Genomic DNA, 26872 nt, shown 5'->3' with positions numbered 1-26872 from the left:
TCTCCTTCGACAGCACCTTCCAAACCTGCGATCTCTACCACCAAGAAGGACAAGGGCAGCAGATGCATGGGAACACCACCACCTGCAAGTTCCCCTCCAAGTCACACACCATCCTGACTTGGAACTATATCGCCGTTCCTTCACTGTCGCTGGGTCAAAATCCTGGAACTCCCCCTTTCTAACAGCACTGTGGGTGTACCTACCCCACATGGACTGCAGCGGTTCAAGAAGGCAGGTCACCACCACCTTCTCAAGGGCAATTAGGGATAGGCAATAAATGCTGGCCTGGCCAATGAGGCCCACATCTTATGAACAAATAAATAATACAAGGTGAATGTTGACTGTGTGATAGTGTAAACAGGTGATAGCGAGGCAGTTTTAAATTTCTCCCTTTTATATTTTCATTGAATTCCATAGACTTATGTGGCCAGGCTCTCTCACCATCTTGCACTGTCCAACAAAGTACAGATCTTCTCCATTGAATGGCCGAAAAAGAGAGTGAGTCATAAATGAACGGAGAGAGAGAGAGACAGAGAAACTGGCAGGGATGGACTGATTGAAAGAGTTCAGATGCAGCGTGATGCAAGACTAGAGGAATTGAAGACAGCTTGAAAACATTTAGCTCATATTTTCTAGATGAGTAACAAATAGAAACATTAAAGGAAATGTGTGCATCTTGCTGTGTGATTTCTAGGTCACACTGCATGTGCACAGTAAGAATCGAGGTCAATTTGCAATGGTTTTTCTACATTGAATTATCCAGACCACAGGCTGAGAAACGCTTGTAAACAACGGCAGTGTGCAGTTTCATCCCTTCCATTTTAAATAACAACACCTTGCATGAATATAGCATCTTCAGAATCATAGACTGATCCAGCACACAAGAAGGTATTCAGTAACTCCCATTCCCCTGCCCTTTCCCCAGAGATAACAAAGGAGAAGGTGCAGATTGGACCAGGCCACATAGCTGACCAAAAGTTCACGGAGCAAAGGCAAACAATATGTTAATGGTGTGTTGAAAGACAAAGCATTAGTACAGATTAGGTGTGAATATACTGAATATTGAACAGCAGCAAGTGCAAACCTGAAGAAAAACAACCTGAAAAAAACAGTGGGTAAGCAAACTGAACAAACTAAGATGAAATGAAATAAATGCAAAAAAAGATTGTAAAAAATGTAAAAAGGAATGTAAAAAAAAAGGGGAAGAAAAAATAACTAAAAATGAAAGTAAAATGGGGGGCTGTCATGCTCTGAAATTATTGAACTCAATGTTCAGTCCGGCAGGCTGTAGTGTGCTTTTTTTGCATTTATTTCATTTCATCTTAGTTTATTCAGTTTGCTTACCCACTGTTTTTTTCAGGTTGTTTTTCTTCAGGTTTGCACTTGCTGCTGTTCAATATTCAGTATATTCACACCTAATCTGTACTAATGCTTTGTCTTTCAACACACCATTAACATATTGTTTGCCTTTGCTCCGTGACCTTTTGGTCAGCTATGTGGCCTGGTCCAATCTGCACCTTCTCCTTTGTTATCTCTTTCCCAACCCCCACCTCACTTGTTTATAATCTGTGACTTTTCTAATATTTGTCAGTTCCGAAGAAGGGTCACTGACCCGAAACGTTAACTCTGCTTCTCTTTCCACAGATGCTGCCAGACCTGCTGAGTGACTGCAGTTTGAGAATTTGAGTTCCGTTTTAATAAAAAGCTGGCAGAAATAAAAGTGTCAAATTATTGTAAAAACCCAACTGGTGTCTTTACTATCTTCAGGGAAGGAAACCAGTTGCTCTGGTCTGTATGTGACACCAACCCCACTCTAACATGGTCGATTCTTAACCGCCCTCAGAAATGGCCTAACAAGCCACGACATTGTATTTAAGATGCTGCAAGAAGACTGCTCACTACCACCTCGTCAGCGTTACGAAAGATGGGCACTAAATGCTGGCGTTGTCAGAGATGCCCACATCCCAAGAATGAACATGCAATGAAAGTTGGTTTGTGATTGTCTCAGTATATTCCATTTAGGGGTGCCACAACCATGAGAGTGACCTAAAGTCACCTGCAATGCCAGCAGTGGCTGAGCACGGGTCCATGCATTATGTGGCAGCAAAACAGGAAGTATCAGTTTGATACCTGGTGTGTGATCTTAACTTGGTGGCAAGTTCACAGTTGAGAGGGTTGATAGTTGTTTTAAAAACAAAAATATCATTGCAGGTTACTGAACGAGTGAGTGTTACTCAGACTCTGTGTGTTCGGCCAGTACCCAGCTTGGCCACAGTTCTCTATACAGTGCAATTATTCAATAATAGGGCAAAAGTGTACAGATATGATAGAACACTAACTCAGAGGATATGTGATTTTGAGCAAAATTAGAGGGAAGAGGAAAATCACAATTTGAGCTCTTTTGTTACAGAAAGTCTACAGGTCAAAATCACTGGAGCGCAAGTTGAAACAATCTCTCTACACCTCCATCCCCCACCAGGACGGTTTGAGGGCTCTCCGCTTCTTCCTTGAACAGAGGCCCAACCAGTCCCCATCCACCACCACCCTCCTCTGCCTGGCTGAATTTGTTCTAACATTGAACAACTTCTCCTTCAACTCCACTCACTTCCTTCAAGTAAAAGGTATTGCTATGGGTACCCGCATGGGTCCTAGTTATGCCTGTCTTTTTGTGGGATATATCGAGCATTCTTTGTTCCAGTCCTACTCAGGTCCCATCCCCCGACTCTTTATCGGGTACATTGATGATCTCTTTGTGATTTTTATAAATGACTTGGATGAGGAAATGGAAGGCTGGGTTAGCAAGTTTGCCGATGACACGAAGGTTGCTGGAGTTGTGGATAGTGTGGAGGGCTGTTATAGGTTGCAACGGGACATTGACAGGATGCAGAGCTGGGCTGAGAATTGGCAGATGGAGTTCAACCTGGAAAAGTGTGAAGTGATTCATTTTGGAAGGTCGAATTTGAATGCAGAATACAGGCTTAAAGACAGGATTCTTGGTAGTGTGGAGGAACAGAGGGATCTTGGGCTCCACGTCCATAGATCGCTCAAAGTTGCCACCCACGTTGATAGGGTTGTGAAGAAAGCGTATGGTGTGTTGGCTTTCATTAACAGGGGGATTGAGTTTAAGAGCCGCGAGGTTATGCTGCAGCTCTATAAAGCCCTGGTTAGACCACACTTGGAATATTGTGTTCAGTTCTGGTCGCCTCATTTTAGGAAGGATGTGGAAGCTTTAGAGAGGGTGCAGAGGAGATTTACCAGGATGCTGCCTGGACTGGAGGGCATGTCTTACGAAGAAAGATTGAGGGAGCTAGGGCTTTTCTCATTGGAGCGAAGAAGGATGAGAGGTGACTTGATAGAGGGGTACAAGATGATGAGAGGCATAGATAAAGTGGATAGTCAGAGACTTTTTCCCAGGGTGGAAAGGGCATAATTTTAAGGTGATTGGAGGAAGGTTTCGGGGAGATGTCAGAGGTAGGTTCTTTACGCAGAGAGTGGTGGGTGTATGGAATGCACTGCCAGCGGTGGTAGTAGAAGCAGATACATTAAGGACATTTAAGCGACTCTTGGATAGGTACATGGATGATAGTAGAATGAAGGGTATGTAGGTATTTTGTTCCTAGAGTAGGTTAAAGGTTCGGCACAACATCGTGGGCCGAAGGGCCTGTACTGTGCTGTACTGTTCTATGTTGTATGTTCTATGTTCTATGACTGTATCGGTGCCGTTTCCTGTTCCCGCCCTGAACTGGAAAACTTTATCAACTTTGCTTCCAATTTCCACCCTTCTCTCACCTTTACATGGTTTATCTCTGACACTTCCCTTCCCTTCCTCAACTTCTCCGTCTCCATCTCTGGGGATAGGCTGTCTACTAATATCCATTATAAGCCCACCGACTCCCACAGCTACCTCGATTACACTTCTTCACACCCTGTCTCCTGTAAGGACTCCATTCCATTCTCCCAGTTTCTCTGTCTCTGACACATCTGCTCTGAACAAAGAACAAAGAAAATTACAGCACAGGAACAGGCCCTTCGGCCCTCCAAGCCTGCGCCGATCCAGATCCTCGATCTAAACATGTCGCCTATTTTCTAAGGGTCTGTTTGCTTCCTGCCCATTCATGTATCTGTCTAGATACATCTTAAAAGATGCTATCGTGCCCGCGTCTACCACCTCCGCTGGCAACGCGTTCCAGGCACCCACAACCCTCTGCGTAAAGAACTTTCCACGCATATCCCCCCTAAACTTTTCCCCTCTCACTTTGAACTCGTGACCTCTAGTATTTGAATCCCCCACTCTGGGAAAAAGCTTCTTGCTATCCACCCTGTCTATACCTCTCATGATTTTGTACACCTCAATCAGGTCCCCCCTCAACCTCCGTCTTTCTAATGAAAAATAATCCTAATCTACTCAACCTCTCTTCATAGCTAGCGCCCTCCATACCAGGCAACATCCTGGTGAACCTCCTCTGCACCCTCTCCAAAGCATCCACATCCTTTTGGGAATGTGGCGACCAGAACTGCACGCAGTATTCCAAATGTGGCCGAACCAAAGTGCTATACAACTGTAACATGACCTGCCAACTCTTGTACTCAATACCCCATCCGATGAAGGAAAGCATGCCGTATGCCTTCTTGACCACTCTATTTACCTGCGTTGCCACCTTCAGGGAACAATGGACCTGAACACCCAAATCTCTCTGTACATCAATTTTCCCCAGGACTTTTCCATTTACTGTATAGTTCACTCTTGAATTGGATCTTCCAAAATGCATCACCTCGCATTTACCCTGATTGAACTCCATCTGCCATTTCTCTGCCCAACTCTCCAATCTATCTATATTCTGCTGTATTCTCTGACAGTCCCCTTCACTATCTGCTACACCACCAATCTTAATGTCGTCTGCAAACTTGCTAATCAGACCACCTATACTTTCCTCCAAATCATTTATGTATATCACAAACAACAGTGGTCCCAGCACGGATCCCTGTGGAACACCACTGGTCACACGTCTCCATTTTGAGAAACTCCCTTCCACTGCTACTCTCTGTCTCCTGTTGCCCAGCCAGTTCTTTATCCATCTAGCTAGTACACCCTGGATCCCATGCGACTTCACTTTCTCCATCAGCCTACCATGGGGAACCTTATCAAACGCCTTACTGAAGTCCATGTATATGACATCTACAGCCCTTCCCTCATCAATCAACTTTGTCACTTCCTCAAAGAATTCTATTAAGTTGGTAAGACATGACCTTCCCTGCACAAAACCATGTTGCCTATCACTGATAAGCCCATTTTCTTCCAAATGGGAATAGATCCTATCCCTCAGTATCTTCTCCAGCAGCTTCCGTACCACTGATGTCAGGCTCACCAGTCTATAATTACCTGGATTATCCCTGCTACCCTTCTTAAAGAAGGAGACAACATTAGCAATTCTCCAGTCCTCCGGGACCTCACCCGTGTTTAAGGATGCTGCAAAGATATCTGTTAAGGCCCCAGCTATTTCCTCTCTCGCTTCCCACAGTAACCTGGGATAGATCCCATCCGGACCTGGGGACTTGTCCACCTTAATGCCTTTTAGAATACCCAACACTTCCTCCCTCCTTATGCCGACTTGACCCAGAGTAATCAAACATCTGTCCCTAACCTCAACATCCGTCATGTCCCTCTCCTCGGTGAATACCGATGCAAAGTACTCATTTAGAATCTCACCCATTTTCTCTGACTCCACGCATAACTTTCCTCCTTTGTCCTTGAGTGGGCCAATCCTTTCTCTAGTTACCCTCTTGCTCCTTATATATGAATAAAAGGCTTTGGGATTTTCCTGAACCCTGTTTGCTAAAGATATTTCATGACCCCTTTTAGCCCTCTTAATTCCTCGTTTCAGATTGGTCCTACATTCCCGATATTCTTCCAAAGCTTCGTCTTTCTTCAGCCTCCTAGACCTTATGTATGCTTCCTTTTTCCTCTTAGCTAGTCTCACAATTTCACCTGTCATCCATGGTTCCCTAATCTTGCCATTTTTACCCCTCATTTTCACAGGAACATGTCTCTCCTGCACGCTAATCAACCTCTCTTTAAAAGCCTCCCACATATCAAATGTGGATTTACCTTCAAACAGCTGCTCCCAATCTACATTTCCCAGCTCCTGCCGAATTTTGGTGTAGTTGGCCTTCCCCCAATTTAGCACTCTTCCTTTAGGACCACTCTCGTCTTTGTCCATGAGTATTCTAAAACTTACGGAATTGTGATCACTATTCCCAAAGTAGTCCCCTACTGAAACTTCAACCACCTGGCCGGGCTCATTCCCCAACACCAGGTCCAGTATGGTCCCTTCCCGAGTTGGACTATTTACATACTGCTCTCGAAAACCCTCCTGGATGCTCCTTACAAATTCTGCTCCATCTAGACCTCTAACATTAAGTGAATCCCAGTCAATGTTGGGAAAATTAAAATCTCCTATCACCAGCACCCTTTTGCTCCTACATCTTTCCATAATCTGTTCACATATTTGTACCTCTATCTCACGCTCGCTGTTGGGAGGCCTGTAGTACAGCCCCAACATTGTTACCGCACCCTTCCTATTTCTGAGTTCTGTCCATATTGCCTCACAGCTCGAGTCCTCCATAGTGCCTTCCTTCAGCACAGCTGTGATATCCTCTTTGACCAGTAATGCAACTCCTCCACCCCTTTTACCTCCCTCTCTATCCCGCCTGAAGCATCGGTATCCTAGGATATTTAGTTGCCAATCATGCCCTTCCCTTAACCAAGTCTCAGTAATAGCAATCACATCATACTCCCAGGTACTAATCCAAGCCCTAAGTTCATCTGCCTTACCTACTACACTTCTTGCATTAAAACAAATACACCTCAGACCACCAGTCCCTTTGCTTTCATCATCTGCTCCCTGCCTACTCTTTCCCTTAGTCACGCTGACTACATTATCTAGTTCCTTACAGGCTTTAGTTACTACCTCCTTACTGTCCACTGACCTCCTCATTTGGTTCCCAACCCTCTGCCACATTAGTTTAAACCCTCCCCAACAGCGTTAGCAAAAGCACCCCCAAGGACATTGGTTCCAGTCCGGCCCAGGTGTAGACCATCCAATTTGTAATCGTCCCACCTCCCCCAGAACCGGTCCCAATGTCCCAAAAATCTGAACCCCTCCCTCCTGCACCATCTCTCAAGCCACACATTCATCCTGACTACTCTTTCATTTCTACTCTGACTATCACGTGGCACTGGTAGCAATCCTGAGATTACTACCTCTGAGGTCCTACTTTTTAACTTGGCTCCTAACTCCCTAAATTCTGCTTGCAGGACCTCATCCCGTTTTTTACCTATACCATTGGTGCCTATGTGCACAACAACAACTGGCTGTTCACCCTCCCCCTTCAGAATGTTCTGCAGCCGATCTGAGACATCCCTGACCCGTGCACCTGGGAGGCAACATACCATTCGGGAGTCTCGTTTTCGACCACAGAACCGCCTATCTACTCCCCTTACAATCGAATCCCCTATGACTATAGCCCTTCCACTCTTTTTGCCACCCTTCTGAACAGCAGAGCCAGCCACGGTGCCATGAACCTGGCTACTGCTGCCTTCCCCTGGTGAGCCATCTCCCCCAACAGTATCCAAAACGGTATACCTGTTGTGGAGAGAGATGACCGCAGGGGACACCTGCGCTGCCTTCCTGCTCTTTCTCTGCCTTTTGGTCACCCATTCCCTTTCTCCCTCAGCAATCCTAATCAGCGGTGTGACCAATTCGCTAAACGTGCTATCCACGACCTCCTCAGCATCGCGGATGCTCCAAAGTGAGTCCATCCGCAGCTCGAGAGCCGTCATGCGGTCTAACAAGAGCTGCAGTTGGACACACTTCCTGCACGTGAAGGAGTCAGGGTCATCAGCCGTGTCCCTGAGCTCCCACATTGAGCAAGAGGAGCATGACACGGGTCTGAGATCTCCTGCCATTTTTAATCTTAAGCTTAACTTCGTCTGAAACTTAGAGAAAATGAAAAAGGAACGAAAGGTTTTTACCAATCACACGATAAAAAAAAAGTAGAAAAAGCCTTACCTTATCTATACACCACCGAGTCCTTTTTTTTTTTGGTTAGAGGAGGAGGGCGGGTGGGAGACACTACCTGTGTAGTTTCTCGGGTTCAGAAAAGGCCCAAATATATAGGGTTTTACTTACCCAGCAGCCCCTTGGTCCACCGAAAACAAAAGGGAATTAAGTTTAAGCTGAAACTGACCTTCCCAGCTGCTCACTCGCTCGCACTCTCTGCTCCTGAATAAGCTGCTGCAATGATGATGCTACCTTCCACAACAGTGCTTCTGATCCGTCTTCCTTTTTCCTCAACCGAGGATTCCCCCCTCTGTGGTTGACAGGGCCCTCAACTGTGTCCGTCCCATTTCCCGCACCTCTGCCCACCAAAGGATCATCCTCCGCCATTTCCGCCACCTCCAGCGTGATGCCACTACCAAAACGCATCTTCCACTCCCTTCCCCTGTCAGCATTCCAAATGGAACGTTCCCTCCATGACACCCTGGTCCACTCCTCCATTACCCCCGACACCTTGTCCCCTACCCACAGCACCTTCCTCTGCAATTGCAGAAGGTGTAATACCTGCCCATTTACCTCCTCTCTCCTCACTATCCCAGGCCCCAAACACTCCTTTCAGGTGAAGCAGCGATTTACTTGTACTTCTTTCAATGTAGTATACTGTATTCGCTGCTCACAGTGTGGTCTCCTCTCCACTGGGGAGACCAAACGCAGATTGGGTGACCACTTTGCAGAACACCTCCGCTCAGTCCAAAAGCATGACCCTGAGCTTCCGATTGCTAGCCATTTCGACTCTGCTCTCATGATCACATCTCTGTCCTGGGATTGCTGCAGTGTTCCAGTGAACATCAACACAAGCTCGAGCAACAGCATCTCATTTACCGATTAGGCACACTACAGCCTGCCGGACTGAACATTGAGTTCAATAATTTCAGAGCATGACTGCCACCCCCCCCACCAGCCCCCACCCCCCCCCCCCCCCCCACCCCACTTTTTTATTTTTAGTTTTATTTTTTATTTTGATTTTATTTTAGTTTGTTTCATCACTCATTTTTTTACCATGTGCCTGCCCACTATTTTCTTTCATGTTTGTGCTTTTGGCCAGGGCTGTTCATTATTCAGTCATTTAACACCCTCTCTGCACTAACGCTTTGTCTTTCAACACACCGTTAACATAGCCTTTGCCTTTACTCCATGACCTTCTGGTCAGTTATTCTCTGTGACCCTCTGTCCTATCAACACCTTCCCTTTTGTTATATTTTGCCCCACCCCCGCTTTGTTTGTTTCAAACCTATTACAGTTCTAACCTTTGCCAGTTCTGATGAAAGGTCACTGACCTGAAACGTTAACTCTGCTTCTCTCTCCACAGATCCTGCCAGACCTGCTGAGCATTTCCAGCATTTTTTTGTTTTTATTTCAGATTTCCAGCATCTGCAGTATTTTGCTTTTATTGAAACAAAAAGGAAATGGTTTTTGCAATGATCATTAAGGAGATCTCAGCCTCCTCCTGAGGTCCCAGCATCACAGGAGCCAGTCTTCAGCCAATCCAAGGCACTGGATACTGCAAAGGCTATGGGCCCTGACAACATTCCGGCAATAGTACTGAAGACCTGTGCTCCAGAACTTGCTGTGCCTCTAGCCAAGCTGTTCCAGTACAGCTACAACACTGGCATCTACCCGGCAATGTAGAAAATTGCCCAGTACAATCATCATCGAACATCTTCACTTCTGACCTTATGATAGAGGGAAGGTCATTGATGAAGCAGCTGAAGATGGTTGGGCCTAGGACACTACCCTGAGAACACCTACAGTGATGTCCTGGCACTAAGATGATTGACCTCCAACAACCACAACCATCTTCCTTTGCACTAAGTATGACTCCAACTAGTGGAGAGTTTTCCCCCTGATTCCCATTGACTTCAGTTTTGCTTGGGCTCCTTGATGCTATGTAAGTGCTGCTCGATAGCACTGTCAATGACACCTTCCATCACTTTGCTGTTGATCGGGAGTAGACTGATAGGGCAGTAATTAGCTGGGTTGAATTTGCAGGGTCGATAGGGCTGGGTTTGCCATTGTCACTTCCAGTGCCTAGGCCAATGCTGGTTGGTCCATCCAGTTTCATTCCTTTTCTTAGACTTTATAGCAGTTAGACACAACTGAGTGGCTTGCTAGGCCATTTCAGAGGGCAGTTAAGAGTCAACCACATTGCTGTGTGTGTGGAGTCACATGTCGGCCAGACCAGGTAAGGACAGCAGATTTCCTTCCGTAAAGTACATTAGTGAACCAGATGAGTTTTCCCCCTGATTCCCATTGACCTCAGTTTTGCTAGGGCTCCTTGATGCCATACTTGGTCAAATGCTGCTTTGGTGTCAAGGGCAGTCACTCTCACCTCACCCCTTGAGTTCAGCTCTTTTATCCATGTTTGGATCAAGGCTGTAATGAGGTCAGGAGCTGAGTGACCCTGGTGGAACCCAAACTGAGCATCACTGAGCAGATTATTGCTGAGTAAGAGCCGCTTGATAGCACTGTTGGCAACACTTTCCATCACGTTTTTTAATTTTTTTTATTTTAATTTTTTTTATTTAGAGATACAGCACTGAAACAGGCCCTTCGGCCCACCGAATCTGTGCCGACCAACAACCACCCATTTATACTAATCCTACATTAACCCCATTTTCTCTACTACATCCCCACCATTCTTCTACCTCCACTAGGGGCAATTTATAATGGCCAATTTACCTATCAACCTATCACTTTACTGATGATCGAGAGTAGACTGATGGGGCGGTAATTGGCTGGGTTGATTTGTCCTGCTTTTGGTGAATGTGTTCAATAGCATTCACAACTCCTCAGATACTGAAGCAGTCCATGTAGAAATGCAGCAAGACCTGGACAATATCCAGGCTTGGGCTGATAAGTGGCAAGCAACATAAGTGCCACACGAGTGCCAGGCAATGACCATCTCCAACAGGAGAGAATCTAACCATTTCCCCTTGATATTCAATGGCATTAGCATCACTGAATTCCCCACTATCAACATCCTGGGGTTGCCATTGACCAGAAACTGAACTGGATCAGCCACATAAATACAGTGGCTACATTGGCTTGGACTCGTTGGACCGAAGGGCCTGTTTCGGTGCTGTATCTCTCTATGACTCTATGACAAGAGCAGGTCAGATGCTGGGAATCCTGCGGCAAGTAAGTCACCTCCTGACTCCCGAAGGCCTATCCACCATCTGCAAGGCACCAGTCAGGACTGTGATGGAATACTCTCCAGTTGCCTGGATGGGTGCAGCTCCAACAACACTCAAGAAGCTCGACACCATCCAGCACAAAGCAGCCCACTTGATTGGCACCCCATCCACAAACATTCACTCCCTCCACCACCAACACACAGTGGCAGATGTGTGTACCATCTCCAAGATGCACTGCAGCAACGCACCAAGGCTCCATAGACAGCACCTTCCAGACCCACAACCTCTACCAGCTAGAAGGACAAGGACAGCAAATTCATGGGAATACCACCACCTGCAAGTTCCCCTCCAAGCCACACACCATCCTGACTTGGAACTATATCGCCGTTCCTTCACTGTCGCTGGGTCAAAATCCTGGAACTCCCTTCCTAACAGCACTGTGGGTTTACCTACCCCACATGGACTGCAGCGGTTCAAGAAGGCAGCTCACCACCACCTTCTCAAGGGCAATTAGGGATGGGCAATAAATGCTGGCCTGGCCAGTGATGCCCACATCCCACGAACAAATGAAGAAAAATCAGGAAAGTTCAAACTTTTAAAAATGACAGAGGAGGGAAGGAAAATGTCACAACCTTTGGGTGGGGAGTTAATGCATATTGCTCAAACTGAAATAAAAGCAAAATACTGCAGATGCTGGAAATCTGAAATAAAAACAAGAAATGCTGGAACCACTCAGCAGGTCTGGCAGCATCTGTGAAAAGAGAAGCAGAGTTAATGTTTCGGGTCAGTGACCCTTCATCGGGCGAAGAAGGGTCATTGACCCGAAACGTTAACTCTGCTTCTCTTTTCACAGATGCTGCCAGACCTGCTGAGTGGCTCCATCATTTCTTGTTTTTATTGCTCAAACTGAAGCTCCCTGTTAAATATGTCCCCTTTAATAAATAGTTAATTTTCTTTTTAAACCACTAAAAGGCTGGTGAAAAATTGTGGACTGAACTGTCTGAGCCTACCATAATTGGAACACTTTGGATCGAGTTAAATTATTAATAGTTGGGATCAATTCAGACTTCCATGTCTTTACAAGAAACATCATGGCTGGGAGTCATGGGAATGGAAGTGGGTGTTCGGTGTGCTGATGCAGTGGGCCAGCGTATCGCAGAGGGAACAGTCTATTTGGAATGTTGTAAAGGGAAGTGGAGATGTGCCAGTTGATGGCACCGTGCTGGATCGGTGGAGAATGAAACATTGAATGTGGAGACTAGTGGAGTGGATCGCGAGGACAAGGGGAACATAAGAACTTAAGAAATAGGAGCAGGAGTAGACCATATGACCCATTGACCCTGCTCCGCCATTCAATACGATCATGGCTGATCTTGGGATTCAATTCCACCTTCCCCCCAACTCCCTGTATCCCTTGATTCCCTGAGAGACCAAAGATCTGTCTATCCCAGCCTTAAATATATTGAATTTTGGAGCATCCACAACCGTCTGGGGTAGAGAATTCCAAAGATTCACAACTCTTTGAGTGAAGAAATTTCTCCTCGTCTCAGTCTTAGATGATAGGCCCCTAATCCTGAGAATGTGACCACCCCCTCCCCCCCCACACAAAGTCCCTGGAAAGGGGTCGCATGCAGGAGGCATTTGTGTGCCCCCATCATTGGCCAAGGACTGCCAACAGCATAGGTCTTAGGCTTGTCTCCATTGGGAGACCAACAACATTCATCTTTGTGTTTGTAGAAGACAACACACCATCACAGAGAGCTGGCCAAGACCAGGTGGGCGGGCTGCCACATTACCATGTACTGAGCCCAATGGAGGAGGAGGAGGACATGGAGCTCGCATGGCGACATGATGGATGGTAGTTTGTGGGCAGAGAGACAGGGGCGCCTTCACAAGACAGGAAGGTTACCATGGGGCACGGGCGTGTATCTGTAGTGATGGAGCCATGCTGCTCAGGAGGCATCTGGTGTCTACAAGGTATCTCCATTGTTGGTGTGTTTGCTATGTTGGCAGGGGAGGCCCTTGACCCTTTATTGTATCTGTTCTCTCATGCAGGTCACATAGAAACATCCGCAAAGGCCCGCCAAGACTGTGAGATACCCTGCCGTCTCTGAGGTACAGGATAGAGCCTCAGAGCGTTCATCGTCACCACATTCCCCTACACCTTCCACCAGCACACTTTCACATCGGTGGGTATGTGCTCACTGTTAGATCTGGCCACACAACCTGGTGGACATAGCACAGACGCACCCGAGCAGCTGACGGAGGCTGTGACAGCCCAGGCCACTGGCAGTCGGAGGACCGTGGGAGGCCAGGCTCATGCTGAGGCCCAGGCTGATGATGTACCTCTGGTGTTGGCAGCATCATGGGAAATGGTGTAGCTGCAGCCAGAGGTCAGGCAACATCTGGCAAAACCCCCAACCCTCCTTTCCCCCACTTATAAGTTCTGACGAGGTAGCACTTGCTCGTTGACCTGCCCCTTTCTCAGGCACCACCACAGCTCGAGGACCTTTGCCATCACTCCTCAAACGATGGCCAATGCCCTCTCTTCTCCAACCTGCCTGCTAGTCGATGCTGCCTCTGCTGATGGCCTCCTCTCACAGCCAGCAATGAGCGTCTGCCTCCATGCGGCCTCACTAAACCAGATGAGGCCCTGAAGCCCCGCGATTCCCGAGTGCCATTAATAACATTTAAAACTGAGAATAAAATCGTTGGCAATAGGCCTCTTAATTAGCTTAATTGCCTGCCAACCCTATCGAAGTCGGATCTTTGCCCTCTGTGTTGGCCGCAATCAATAAAATCAGGATGGGATGTCACAATCTTAGACTTCCTGTCTGACATCTCCCACCCGGATTTAATGCCCCCCACCACCCCCCCACCACCACCACCACCTCGCCTCCGTCCCTGTCCCCGAAGTCTGCTTAAAATTCTGCCCCTAGAGTCATCGAGCTGAATTTTCACCACAGAATGGTAAACTGCAGCCGGGTTGGTTTCAGGTCAGAAACCCGCCTCTGGCAGAAGAAACTGATTAACGCTCAGTTTTTCACAGGGGCAAGTCCTTAATTGAAATGGAGATGGGTTTTCTGTCCACTCAGGGCTAGCAGGGGTGAGAATGGAGGCAGGTCAGATGAAGTGTGGAATCATTTAGACTCCCCATGACAGCCAACACTGAGGCTGCTGGTCGTCCTGAGGGAGAGACCTGTGGTTTGTGTCAAAGCCTTCCACAGCACCAGAGGGAAGCGAGATGTCACAGGAGAGCCAGAGGCCTGACACCCGGGGCAGGACAGACCTACACTTCATCGATGCCAACCTGGATCTAATGCTGGAGGTCGTGAGGGAGAGCAGGGAGGTTCCCTTCACAGAGGGCATCTCATCACGCAGCAGGGGCATCTCTCTGTTCAGTATCAGCTCCCTCTGCCCCCTGTTCCTCCTCGTCTCTCACCTCCTGCAGCTGCTCCTCCTCCAATGAGTTGTCTCATTCCAGGACCTCACTGTATTCAAGCTCCACACCTCTCTGGAGGGTCATGTTTTGGAGAGCACAGCAGACCAACACAATGACTGAGACCCTCGCAGTAGGGTATTGGAGGGGACCACCCGACCAGCCACGCACTTTGCGGGTTGGAGTGAAGATCTGAGGCAAGGAGTCATGACAGCTGCCGGGAAAGTGAGTGCACACATGGAGGAAGCTCTTGTTGTGATCACAGACGAACTGGACGTTAAAGGAGTGGAAGCCCTTCCTGTTAATGAATCTCATTGGCCAGTCACTGGGTTCCTTGATGGCCACGTAGGCACAATCGATGATGCCCTGCAGCCTGTGGAGGTGAGGGGGCGGGCGGGGGGTGCGGGTGGTGGGGAGTCCAGCGACAGAGGCGAAACCCACTGCCCTGTGCCCCTTCGAGGCTGTGTCTGTCGTTAAATGAATGTACTGTCCAGCTCTGGCAAAAAGGGCATCAGTGACCAGCGAGATGCAGTGGGTGCGCAGCCTTTTTCGAGATGCTGATCCTTGGAAGGAACCAGAAGAAAAGAGGTTCAAAGACACAGTGACTTTGACAGCCACTGGCAGGGGATGCGACCAGTGTTTCTGGGTGTGAGGTCTTCGGTGATGAGGGCACAGATGTCTGTGATCATCTGCCTGGATAGTCACAGTCTCCTGTGGAACTGGTTCTTGATCATCTCCGGGTCTCTCCATCTTTGGTGGTTGATCCTGTGTTGAGGGTTTGGCCTCCATTGCCTTCTTTCCTCTCCTGTGCCCTCCTGATGCCCAGGGTTCTGGCCTTCCTCCGAAGAGTGATGCTCCTCATCGACCCGGACCCAAAGTCTGACAGTCGGTGCCCCCATTTCCAGTTAGATCCTTCCTTCAGGGTAGGTGGTTGCCCAATTGTTCATGACAGCCGTGCCCCTGCTCTTCTACCCCTGCGATGCTGGTGGGGTGCTGACCCCATTCCATGTCCAGGCACCGAGTGCCCACTCTCCCTGCCACCTGCACGGCACCATAGGTACCCTGTAACCAAATGCTGAGAACCCTTTGCCCAGCTGGCCCTCTTATGGGCCAGGGTGGTGCCCTGGGGAAGCCATGACTGGCTCCCTACACTGTACCCGCCTCTCTTCAGCTGCTCTGTTTTTTGAAGGCATGGGTAACCCATGCGCCCCCGTAAAAAGTTCAACATCCAAACTGGACAAACTCTTAATGAGCTTTTAAACACCTTTAATTCGCTTCAATTGGGCGGAGAGCCCCATCCAACCCTGGTATACATTGCCAGTGTGGGAATGGCATCCTGCAACTGACACGTCGGCCAGTGCCAGTATTTTCAGGGGCAACCCACCTCCGAATCCAACTTCAGAGGAGCCACAAAAATTCACCATATAGGCTCCTTACGGCCATTTGGCCCATCGAGTGGCTCACTGCAGAGCTATCCAATCAGTCCCACTCCCCCATAGTCTGTAAGTTTATTTCCCTCAAGTGCCCATCCAATTTCCTTTTGAAATCATTATTTGTCTCCGCTTCCACCACCCACATGGGCTAAATAATCCTCAGTGTGCTAATAATTACGCTGACAACCAATTTAAGATTGTCAGTAGGGCTCGCAGTGTGACGCATTTGTGTATGCTGGAGGCTACATATATTTTTAGACAGGGCCCTGTTCTTTGCAGACAGAAAGAACATGTACAAACATTGTGCCTGTTCCAGCTAAATAAAATAAGTGACAGCCATTCACTGCTTCATTCCTCAGGGCAATGCCTTGACCAATCAGCTTCAAGCTGCCTGGTTTGAAATTCAAACAAAGCTTGGCAGTTAACTGTCAGTCACTGTTAACTGGTGCATTCTCCATGGCAATACCTCTACTAATCTGAGTTCATTTGCCATCCAATCAGTACTCTCTTCTCATACAGTATAAAGTCATTGTTTTCCCTTACATTGGTATTCTTGCGGATTGTCCTGATGAATGCAAGACGAAAAGCTTCAAAAGTTCTTCCTCATATTCTCCCTGAATCTTTTGCCCAAAACCTTCAATCTGTGTCCTCTGATCCTTGTACCATTAGTTAATAGGAAGAGTTTTACTTTGCCTAACTTATCAAAGCATGTCGTAATCTTGTACACCTCTATCAAACCTCCCCTCAATCTCCTTTGCTCCAAGGAGAACAACCCCAGCTTTTCCAACCTAACCTTGTAACTAAAATCCCTCATCCCTGGAGCCATTCTGGTAAATCTCCTCTGCACCCTCTCAAGGACCCTCACATCCTTCCTGCAGTGTGGTGACCAGAAATCTGAAATGAGAATAGAAAGTGCTGGAAATACTCAGCAGGTCTGGCAGCATCTGTGGAGAGAGAAACAGAGTTAACATTTCAGGTCAGTGACCTTTCATCAGAACTGGGAAAAGTTCAGATGAAACAGGTTTTAAACCAGGACAGAGGCAGGGAGAGGGGGGGGGGGAGGGGAGGAAAAAACAAAAGGGGTAGGCCTATGATAGGGTGGGAAGCAGGAGGTATTAAAATAAAGGGATGATGGTGCAAGGCAAAAGGAGGTGGTAACAGGGCAAATAAAGAAACAAAAAGTCGAGAGGAGGTGTAAATGGTAACAGCACAATCAGTAACAGCCTCCATCTGAAAAAATTGGGGCAGAGGTTATGATCTCAAATTTGTGAACTAAGTGTTGAGTCCAGAAGGCTGTAAAGTGCCTGATGGAAAGATGAGGGGCTGATCCTCGAGCAGCTCTTGTTAGACCGCATGACGGCTCTGGAGCTGCGGATGGACTCACTTTGGAGCATCCGCGATGCTGAGGAGGTCGTGGATAGCACGTTTAGTGAATTGGTCACAACGCAGATTAGGATTGCTGAGGGAGAAAGGGAATGGGTGACCAAAAGGCAGAGAAAGAGCAGGAAGGCAGCGCAGGTGTCCCCTGCGGTCATCTCCCTCCAAAACAAGTATACCGTTTTGGATACTGTTGAGGGAGATGGCTCACCAGGGGAAGGCAGCAGTAGCCAGGTTCGTAGCACCGGAGTTGGCTCTGCTGTTCAGAAGGGCGGGAAAAAGAGTGGAAGGGCTATAGTCATAGGGGATTCGATTGTAAGGGGAGTAGATAGGCGGTTCTGTGGTCAAAAACGAGACTCCCGAATGGTATGTTGCCTCCCAGGTGCACGGGTCAGGGATGTCTCAGATCGGCTGCAGAACATTCTAAAGGGGGAGGGTGAACAGCCAGTTGTTGTTGTGCACATAGGCACCAATGATATAGGTAAAAAACGGGATGAGGTCCGACAAGCAGAATTTAGGGAGTTAGGAGCCAAGTTAAAAAGTAGGACCTCAGAGGTAGTAATCTCAGGATTGCTACCAGTGCCACGTGATAGTCAGAGTGGAAATGAAAGAATAGTCAGGATGAATGCGTGGCTTGAGAGATGGTGCAGGAGGGAGGGGTTCAGATTTTTGGGACATTGGGACCGGTTCTGGGGGAGGTGGGGCTATTACAAATTGGACGGTCTACACCTGGGCCGGACTGGAACCAATGTCCTTGGGGGTGCTTTTGCTAACGCTGTTGGGGAGGGTTTAAACTAATGTGGCAGGGGGATGGGAACCAAATGAGGTCAGTGGAGAGTAAGGAGGTAGTAACTAAAGCCTGTAAGGAACTAGATAATGAAGTCAGCGTGACTAAGGGAAAGAGTAGGCAGGGAGCAGATGATGAAAGAAAAGGGACTGGTGGTCTGAGGTGCATTTGTTTTAATGCAAGAAGTGTAGCAGGTGAGGCAGATGAACTTAGGGCTTGGATTAGTACCTGGGATTCACTTAATGTTAGAGGTCTAGATGGAGCAGAATTTGTCAGGAGCATCCAGGAGGGTTTTCTAGAGCAGTATGTAAATAGTCCAACTCGGGAAGGGACCATACTGGACCTGGTGTTGGGGAATGAGCCCGGCCAGGTGGTTGAAGTTTCAGTAGGGGACTACTTTGGGAATAGTGATCACAATTCCGTAAGTTTTAGAATACTCATGGACAAAGACGAGAGTGGTCCTCAAGGAAGAGTGCTAAATTGTGGGAAGGCCAACTATACCAAAATTCGGCAGGAGCTGGGGAATGTAGATTGGGAGCAGCTGTTTGAAGGTAAATCCATATTTGATATGTGGGAGGCTTTTAAAGAGAGGTTGATTAGCGTGCAGGAGAGACATGTTCCTGTGAAAATGAGGGGTAGAAATGGCAAGATTAGGGAACCATGGATGACAGGTGAAATTGTGAGACTAGCTAAGAGGAAAAAGGAAGCATACATAAGGTCTAGGCGGCTGAAGAAAGACGAAGCTTTGAAAGAATATCGGGAATGTAGGACCAATCTGAAACGAGGAATTAAGAGGGCTAAAAGGGGTCATGCAATATCTTTAGCAAACAGGGTTAAGGAAAATCCCAAAGCCTTTTATTCATATATAAGGAGCAAGAGGGTAACTAGAGAAAGGATTGGCCCACTCAAGGACAAAGGAGGAAAGTTAAGCGTGGAGTCAGAGAAAATGGGTCAGATTCTAAACGAGTACTTTGCATCGGGATTCACCGAGGAGAGGGACATGAAGGATGTTGAGGTTTGGAACAGATGTTTGATTACTCTAGGTCAAGTCGGCATAAGGAGGGAGGAAATGTTGGGTATTCTAAAAGGCATTAAGGTGGACAAGTCCCCAGGTCCGGATGGGATCTATCCCAGGTTACTGAGGGAAGCGAGAGAGGAAATAGCTGGGGCCTTAACAGATATCTTTGCAACATCCTTAAACACGGGTGAGGTCCCGGAGGACTGGAGAATTGCTCATGTTGTCCCCTTGTTTAAGAAGGGTAGCAGGGATAATCCAGGTAATTATCGACCGGTCAGCCTGACATCAGTGATAGGGAAGCTGCTGGAGAAGATACTGAGGGATAGGATCTATTCCCATTTGGAAGAAAATGGACTTATCAGTGATAGGCAACATGGTTTTGTGCAGGGAAGGTCATGTCTTACCAACTTAATAGAATTCTTTGAGGAAGTGACAAAGTTGATTGATGAGGGAAGGGCTGTAGATGTCATATACATGGACTTCAGTAAGGCGTTTGATAAGGTTCCCCATGGTAGGCTGATGGAGAAAGTGAAGGCGCTTGGGGTCCAAGGTGTAGTAGCTAGATGGATAAAGAACTGGCTGGGCAACAGGAGACAGAGAGTAGCAGTTGAAGGGAGTTTCTCAAAATGGAGACGTGTAACCAATGGTGTTCCACAGGGATCCGTGCTGGGACCACTGTTGTTTGTGATATACATAAATGATTTGGAGGAAAGTATAGGTGGTCTGATTAGCAAGTTTGCAGATGACACTAAGATTGGTGGAGTAGCAGATAGTGAAGGGGACTGTCAGAGAATACAGCAGAATATAGATAGACTGGAGAGTTTTGAGTGGGAGTGGAGCGGAGAATTAAAGTGACAGGCACTGGAAGCTTTGGCGTCGCGTTTGCAACTGAATGGAGGTGTTCCGCAAAGCCGTCACCCAATCTACATTTGGTCTCCCCATGTACAGGAACCCGCAGTGTGATCAGCGAATTGAAAGAAGTCCATATAAATCACAGTTTCACCTGGGGTCCTGGACAGTGGGAAGTGAATCGGTAAAACAGCAGCTGTTGCATGAATTTATTACATTGGATTTCGGAATGTTTATTCATGTTTTGCAATCAAATTCTGCCATTCAGTGAAAACTAACTCATGAACACAGATTGAAGGTTTTGGGCAGGAAATGCAGGGGGATGTGAGGAAGTTCTTTTTTATGCAGTGTGTGGTAAAAGCTGGAACTCGCTGCCAGACAGGGTGGTGGAAGCAGAGACAGTCACAAACAGGAATTTCAGAGCTGCCAGAACAAAAACAAATGCTCCTGATGTGAATTTACTGTTTACTGAGAAACCAGAAGCACTTAACCAAAGCACTCAACACTCCACAGTCAGAGTGTTTATTGTACTGCTTGTGGCAATGTCAAATCATTGCTCGAAAATAGCCAAACCAAAAGGCAAGATGGAAATTTTACACATCTGTTTAAATAGACATTGCGAATGCAAGCTTTTCACACAGGGTGATATTCCTGAACTGGGGTGTGTGCTGAGATCCCATTCCAGCTGGCAATTTATCCGGTTTTATTCCGGACAGTCTGTATTTCATCACATCTGGCCCCGTTCCAGTAGTGGACACGCTTAGGTCCAGTATCTTGAGGTTAATCAATAAAGCTCATTCAGTGTGCAAAAAGTGCAAAAAGACCCAGGAGTGTGTCAGTATTTACAGAGTTTTAGTTTTAGAGATACAGCACTGAAACAGGCCATTCGGCCCACCGAGTCAGTGCCGACCATCAACCAGCCATTTATACTAATCCTACACTAATCCCATATTCCTTCCACATCCCCACCTGTCCCTATATTTCCCTACCACCTACCTATACTAGGGGCAATTTATAATGGCCAATTTGCCTACCAACCTGCAAGTCGTTTGGCTTGTGGGAGGGAACCGGAGCACCCGGAGGAAACCCAGGCAGACACAGGGAGAACTTGCAAACTCCACACAGGCAGTACCCAGAATTGAACCCGGGTCGCTGCAGCTGTGAGGCTGCGGTGCTCGCCACTGTGCGCCACTGCGTCCTGGGAATGTGTCAGTATTTACAGAGGGTACCTGGGAGTGTGTCAGTATTTACAGGGAGTGCCTGGGAGAGTGTCAGTATTTACAGGGGGTCCCTGGGAGTGTGTCTGTATTTACAGGAGGTCCCCGGGAGTGTGTCTGTATTTACAGGGAGTCCCCGTGAGTGTGTCAGTATTTACAGGGGGTCCCCAGGAGTGTGTCAGTATTTACAGGAAGTCCCCGGGAGTGTGTCAGTATTTACAGGAAGTCCCCGGGAGTGTGTCAGTATTTACAGGGGGTCCACGGGAGTGTGTCAGTATTTACAGGGGGTCCACGGGAGACTGTCAGTATTTACAGGGAGTGCCTGGGAGAGTGTCAGTATTTACAGGGGGTCCCTGGGAGTGTGTCAGTATTTACAGGAGGTCCCCGGGAGTGTGTCAGTATTTACAGGGAGTCCCCGTGAGTGTGTCAGTATTTACAGGGGGTCCCCAGGAGTGTGTCAGTATTTACAGGAAGTCCCCGGGAGTGTGTCAGTATTTACAGGAAGTCCCCGGGAGTGTGTCAGTATTTACAGGGGGTCCACGGGAGACTGTCAGTATTAACAGGATGTCCCCGGGAGTGTGTCAGTATTTACAGGGTGTCCCTGGGAGTGTGTCAGTATTTACAGGGGGTCCACGGGAGACTGTCAGTATTAACAGGATGTCCCCGGGAGTGTGTCAGTATTTACAGGGTGTCCCTGGGAGTGTGTCAGTATTTACAGGGGGTCCACGGGAGACTGTCAGTATTAACAGGATGTCCCCGGGAGTGTGTCAGTATTTACAGGGTGTCCCTGGGAGTGTATCAGTATTTACAGGGGGTCCCGGGAATGTGTCAGTATTTACAGAGGGTCCCGGGAATGTGACTGTATTTACAGGGAGTGCCTGGGAGAGTGTCAGTATTTACAGAGGGTCCCCGGGAGTGTGTCAGTATTTACAGAAGGTCCCAGAAATGTGTCAGTATTTACAGAGGGTCCCGGGAATGTGACAGTATTTACAGGGAGCGCCTGGGAGAGTGTCAGTATTTACAGGGGGTTCCCGGGAGTGTGTCAGTATTTACAGGGGGTCCCCGGGAGTGTGTCAGTATTTACAAGGGGTCCCCGGGAGTGTGTCAGTATTTACAAGGGGTCCCCGGGAGTGTGTCAGTATTTACAAGGGGTCCCCGGGAGTGTGTCAGTATTTACAGGGGGTTCCCGGGAATGTGTCAGTATTTACAGGGGGTCCCCGGGAGTGTGTCAGTATTTACAGGGAGTGCCTGGGAGAGTGTCAGTATTTACAGGGGGTTCCCGGGAGTGTGTCAGTATTTACAGGGAGTCCCTGGGAGTGTGTCAGTATTTACAGATTGTCCCTGGGAATGTGTCAGTATATACAGAGGGTCCCGGGAATGTGTCAGAATTTACAGAGCATCCCGGGAATGTGTCAGTATTTACAGAGCGTATCCGGGAGTGTGTCGGTATTTATAGGGAGTCCCTGGGAGTGTGTCAGTATTTACAGAGCGTTCCCGGGAATGTGTCAGTATTGACAGGAGGTCCCCGGGAGTGTGTCAGTATTTACAGGGAGTCCCCGGGAGTGTGTTGGTATTTACAGGGGGTCCCTGGGAGTGTGTCAGTATTTACAGGGAGTCTCTGTGAGTGTGTCAGTATTTACAGGAGGTCCCCGGGAGTGTGTCAGTATTGACAGGAGGTCCCCGGGAGTGTGTCTGTATTTACAGGGGGTCCCCGGGAGTGTGTCAGTATTTACAGGGAGTCCCCGGGAGTGTGTTGGTATTTACAGGGGGTCCCTGGGACTGTGTCAGTATTTACAGGAGGTCCCCGGGAGTGTGTCTGTATTTACAGGGAGTCCCCGGGAGTGTGTCAGTATTTACAGGGAGTCCCCGGGAGTGTGTCTGTATTTACAGGGAGTCCCCGGGAGTGTGTCAGTATTTACAGGGGGTCCCCAGGAGTGTGTCAGTATTTACAGGGGGCTCCCGGGAGTGTGTCAGTATTTACAGGGAGTCCCCGGGAGTGTGTCAGTATTTACAGGGGGTCCCCAGGAGTGTGTCAGTATTTACAGGGGGCTCCCGGGAGTGTGTCAGTATTAACAGGATGTCCCCGGGAGTGTGTCAGTATTTACAGGGAGTGCCTGGGAGAGTGTCAGTATTTACAGGGGGTCCCTGGGAGTGTGTCAGTATTTACAGGAGGTCCCCGGGAGTGTGTCAGTATTTACAGGGAGTCCCCGTGAGTGTGTCAGTATTTACAGGGGGTCCCCAGGAGTGTGTCAGTATTTACAGGAAGTCCCCGGGAGTGTGTCAGTATTTACAGGAGGTCCCCGGGAGTGTGTCTGTATTTACAGGGAGTCCCCGTGAGTGTGTCAGTATTTACAGGGGGTCCCCAGGAGTGTGTCAGTATTTACAGGAAGTCCCCGGGAGTGTGTCAGTATTTACAGGAAGTCCCCGGGAGTGTGTCAGTATTTACAGGGGGTCCACGGGAGTGTGTCAGTATTTACAGGGGGTCCACGGGAGACTGTCAGTATTTACAGGGAGTGCCTGGGAGAGTGTCAGTATTTACAGGGGGTCCCTGGGAGTGTGTCAGTATTTACAGGAGGTCCCCGGGAGTGTGTCAGTATTTACAGGGAGTCCCCGTGAGTGTGTCAGTATTTACAGGGGGTCCCCAGGAGTGTGTCAGTATTTACAGGAAGTCCCCGGGAGTGTGTCAGTATTTACAGGAAGTCCCCGGGAGTGTGTCAGTATTTACAGGGGGTCCACGGGAGACTGTCAGTATTAACAGGATGTCCCCGGGAGTGTGTCAGTATTTACAGGGTGTCCCTGGGAGTGTGTCAGTATTTACAGGGGGTCCACGGGAGACTGTCAGTATTAACAGGATGTCCCCGGGAGTGTGTCAGTATTTACAGGGTGTCCCTGGGAGTGTGTCAGTATTTACAGGGGGTCCACGGGAGACTGTCAGTATTAACAGGATGTCCCCGGGAGTGTGTCAGTATTTACAGGGTGTCCCTGGGAGTGTATCAGTATTTACAGGGGGTCCCGGGAATGTGTCAGTATTTACAGAGGGTCCCGGGAATGTGACTGTATTTACAGGGAGTGCCTGGGAGAGTGTCAGTATTTACAGAGGGTCCCCGGGAGTGTGTCAGTATTTACAGAAGGTCCCAGAAATGTGTCAGTATTTACAGAGGGTCCCGGGAATGTGACAGTATTTACAGGGAGCGCCTGGGAGAGTGTCAGTATTTACAGGGGGTTCCCGGGAGTGTGTCAGTATTTACAGGGGGTCCCCGGGAGTGTGTCAGTATTTACAAGGGGTCCCCGGGAGTGTGTCAGTATTTACAAGGGGTCCCCGGGAGTGTGTCAGTATTTACAAGGGGTCCCCGGGAGTGTGTCAGTATTTACAGGGGGTTCCCGGGAATGTGTCAGTATTTACAGGGGGTCCCCGGGAGTGTGTCAGTATTTACAGGGAGTGCCTGGGAGAGTGTCAGTATTTACAGGGGGTTCCCGGGAGTGTGTCAGTATTTACAGGGAGTCCCTGGGAGTGTGTCAGTATTTACAGATTGTCCCTGGGAATGTGTCAGTATATACAGAGGGTCCCGGGAATGTGTCAGAATTTACAGAGCATCCCGGGAATGTGTCAGTATTTACAGAGCGTATCCGGGAGTGTGTCGGTATTTATAGGGAGTCCCTGGGAGTGTGTCAGTATTTACAGAGCGTTCCCGGGAATGTGTCAGTATTGACAGGAGGTCCCCGGGAGTGTGTCAGTATTTACAGGGAGTCCCCGGGAGTGTGTTGGTATTTACAGGGGGTCCCTGGGAGTGTGTCAGTATTTACAGGGAGTCTCTGTGAGTGTGTCAGTATTTACAGGAGGTCCCCGGGAGTGTGTCAGTATTGACAGGAGGTCCCCGGGAGTGTGTCTGTATTTACAGGGGGTCCCCGGGAGTGTGTCAGTATTTACAGGGAGTCCCCGGGAGTGTGTTGGTATTTACAGGGGGTCCCTGGGACTGTGTCAGTATTTACAGGAGGTCCCCGGGAGTGTGTCTGTATTTACAGGGAGTCCCCGGGAGTGTGTCAGTATTTACAGGGAGTCCCCGGGAGTGTGTCTGTATTTACAGGGAGTCCCCGGGAGTGTGTCAGTATTTACAGGGGGTCCCCAGGAGTGTGTCAGTATTTACAGGGGGCTCCCGGGAGTGTGTCAGTATTTACAGGGAGTCCCCGGGAGTGTGTCAGTATTTACAGGGGGTCCCCAGGAGTGTGTCAGTATTTACAGGGGGCTCCCGGGAGTGTGTCAGTATTAACAGGATGTCCCCGGGAGTGTGTCAGTATTTACAGGGAGTGCCTGGGAGAGTGTCAGTATTTACAGGGGGTCCCTGGGAGTGTGTCAGTATTTACAGGAGGTCCCCGGGAGTGTGTCAGTATTTACAGGGAGTCCCCGTGAGTGTGTCAGTATTTACAGGGGGTCCCCAGGAGTGTGTCAGTATTTACAGGAAGTCCCCGGGAGTGTGTCAGTATTTACAGGAAGTCCCCGGGAGTGTGTCAGTATTTACAGGGGGTCCCCGGGAGTGTGTCAGTATTTACAGGAGGTCCCCGGGAGTGTGTCAGTATTTACAGGGAGTCCCCGTGAGTGTGTCAGTATTTACAGGGGGTCCCCAGGAGTGTGTCAGTATTTACAGGGAGTCCCCGTGAGTGTGTCAGTATTTACAGGGGGTCCCCGGGAGTGTGTCAGTATTTACAGGGGGTCCCCGGGAGTGTGTCAGTATTTACAGGAGGTCCCCGGGAGACTGTCAGTATTTACAAGGAGTCCCCGTGAGTGGGTCAGTATTTACAGGGGGTCCCCGGGAGTGTGTCAGTATTTACAGGAGGTCCCCGGGAGTGTGTCAGTATTTACAGGGAGTCCCCGTGAGTGTGTCAGTATTTACAGGGGGTCCCCAGGAGTGTGTCAGTATTTACAGGAAGTCCCCGGGAGTGTGTCAGTATTTACAGGGAGTCCCCGTGAGTGGGTCAGTATTTACAGGAGGTCCCCGGGAGTGTGTCAGTATTTACAGGGAGTCCCCGTGAGTGTGTCAGTATTTACAGGAGGTCCCCGGGAGTGTGTCAGTATTTACAGGGAGTCCCCGTGAGTGTGTCAGTATTTACAGGGGGTCCCCGGGAGTGTGTCAGTATTTACAGGAGGTCCCCGGGAGTGTGTCAGTATTTACAGGGGGTCCCCGTGAGTGGGTCAGTATTTACAGGGGGTCCCCGGGAGTGTGTCAGTATTTACAGGAGGTCCCCGGGAGTGTGTCAGTATTTACAGGGAGTCCCCGTGAGTGTGTCAGTATTTACAGGGGGTCCCCAGGAGTGTGTCAGTATTTACAGGAAGTCCCCGGGAGTGTGTCAGTATTTACAGGAAGTCCCCGGGAGTGTGTCAGTATTTACAGGGGGTCCACGGGAGACTGTCAGTATTAACAGGATGTCCCCGGGAGTGTGTCAGTATTTACAGGGTGTCCCTGGGAGTGTGTCAGTATTTACAGGGGGTCCACGGGAGACTGTCA

This window comes from Heterodontus francisci, chromosome 4, assembly GCF_036365525.1.
Source record: "Heterodontus francisci isolate sHetFra1 chromosome 4, sHetFra1.hap1, whole genome shotgun sequence".
In the NCBI taxonomy this organism is placed as follows: Eukaryota; Metazoa; Chordata; class Chondrichthyes; order Heterodontiformes; family Heterodontidae; genus Heterodontus; species Heterodontus francisci.
This window is presented reverse-complemented; position numbering follows the sequence as displayed.